Raw genomic sequence first — 2,500 nt, 5'->3', positions numbered from 1 at the left:
CTTTTTTTGAACTATGTGCACTGAATAACTAATGATTATTTTTTTAAAATATATTTTTTAGTACAGGCAGGCCGTTTTCCGTAAACGACACAGGATGAATTAACATCAAATACAATGATTCCTTTTGAAGACTGTAGCTGTTGCACCTATACAATCTGTGCAAACAGGGAAAGAGTGACCCTTTCACAAATCACAGCCTCTTCTTTTTTAAATTAATACAGTGCAGTGTAGTTTTTGGTGTGGTAGATATATGTGCATTTGTCAGACTTGGGTGTTTGTTCAAGTTTGTTCAGTTTTACAAAGCTTTCCATGGTATTTGCAGCGACATAATTATACAATGTGCATGTATGTGCTTGTAAAGTTACAGACCAGAGTACAGTACCACAGCTCTATAGTATGTTTACAAACCTACCACAACATTGTGTACCTGTGTTTTGTGCCAAAAGATATACATGTATCTTGTACAATGCTGAGCTCTTGGGAAAAAAAAAACAAAAACAAAAACACTCTTCCCCAAGGCTAAAGGAACAGACAGTAATTTTGGAGTATGGTAGTTGCATGAATTTTCAAAGCAAATTTTTTCTAAGGTGAACGCAATATTCACCATGAGTTGCCATTATCAGAACCTTAACACAAAATGTCAACTGTAATATGTTGTCTGCTTTTTTACTTGAGAATGGATTTTACTTACAGAATAGAATAATGACAATGTTGTACTGTAGGTCAAAATGGAATCCAAATAAAATTCTTTCTACAAAGTTAGTCGAAACACTTTGGCTTAAAGAGCCTTTTTGAAATTTTGCTGACTTAAAATGAAAAAATGAAGTTTTTCCCTCCCCCTCCCCCATCAAACAATGATATGCAGTTGCATGACAGGATAAGACAAGATGCCAAGATGATTTATTAAACTCAGTTCAGTTTTACATGACATATAAAGGTTAAATTTACATACGGTAGGCATCTAAACACAGGACATTATTAAGGAATACAAGAAAAATGTAACAACAAAATGGAGAGCAAGTTAAGGTCATCCAAATAGCAAAGGCTAATTTGGTGGATGACCCCTGCATTAAAATACAATTACAGACAGAATACATAATATACATACATATTTTTTTTATAAAAAGTATTTCTTCATGTGCAAGGATAGAGTTCTTATGGGTTTTACAAAATATTCTAAGAGAATTTGAATTAGTCATACTTGTAGGCAAGGAGTTCCAAAGGCGAGGACCAGTGAATTTTAGGGAGCGTAAGCCATATTCAGTAGTATTAACTGAGATTACGTTAAGATTTCTATTACATGATTGCCTCATTGAATAGGAATGAACAGAAGAAGTAAATTGAAATATTCACTGAAACAGAGGGGTAACAGTCTGCATGACCACTGATAAACAAAGGAGAGTAATCGAATCTGTGATTCATTGACATCATTGAGCTTTTAAAAGTAGGTTGAGAGATTTGAACAGAGGCTCAGAATGGGATTTTGGTTCGGAGAAAGATATTGTTCTGATTGCTTTTTTCTGGATAATAAATATTTGTGTTAGAAATGAGGGAAAGGTTTAACCCCAGATATGGACACCATAAGTGAGGAAAGGATTGCTACCTTGCAGGAAACAAGAAACACCCTAACTTTGAATGGGGAGAAAGGGGGGGGGGGGGGGTGGAAGGGTTGCTTTTTTTGGTTCCCCTGTTTACCATAATGAGGACAGTGTGTAAGTGTCATATAATTATTTGCCATGGGAATTGACTGTACTCAAGGCTGTGCTCTAAGGAAAATTGAGGGGAGCCCTGTGCTCTGAAACTGTAAAATCTAGGGTGCCCAACATATGATTTGTATGAAAAAATTGTAAGATTTTCTAGTCACCTGAGAGCAAAAGTTAGGGGCCAGCAGCCACCAGACTCTGCTAGAGCACAGCCCTCTTGCTTTGTATGAACATGGACTATTTAATTGCAAGATGGCATTTATACCACGAGTGACATTTCGAAATTATTATTATACACAATTTCCTGAGCCATTAGGCAAGTGAAATTGAAGACAATTTTGAAATATCACGAGTGGTATTTATGCCAAATATCACATACAAATCATGCTATTATTTGTTTATACTACTATACTACTACGTTGTCCTCCTTCAAATATAACATCAGAAAAGTGGATCTTAGCATGCTATTAGATGACAATAACAGTACTGCTCTAACTGCTCTCTTTGCACTTCTTAATCTTTTATTTCTTTTTTTTTTTTATTTATAAGTAATGGATACATTTGTACATATTGTATATAGTTCTCTCGAATTTCTCACTTGCTTATACTGTACATAGTTTTTCTTAATTTTTAATTAATTTATTAATTGATTTATTTTTTAAAATTTATTTTAGTGTCCCCACTTAGTGGTTATATACCGCTATTACAGTTTGACACTTTAATAAAGGTATCATCATCATATCATCATCATCATCACCCACAAAGGTTTTGTCATTTTCACATGTATATGTAGGTGT

General features: G+C 34.4%; 1 protein-coding gene across 1 annotated transcript in view; it reads left to right on the top strand.

The window, feature by feature from the left end:
* Positions 1 to 2,500, top strand: part of LOC140943681 (ERO1-like protein beta) — a 24,361-nt gene that overhangs the window by 1,121 nt on the left and 20,740 nt on the right. The gene's annotated exons all lie outside the window — the stretch shown is intronic.

Source organism: Porites lutea, chromosome 7 (assembly GCF_958299795.1).
Source record: "Porites lutea chromosome 7, jaPorLute2.1, whole genome shotgun sequence".
NCBI lineage: Eukaryota > Metazoa > Cnidaria > Anthozoa > Scleractinia > Poritidae > Porites > Porites lutea.
This window is presented reverse-complemented; position numbering and strand designations above follow the sequence as displayed.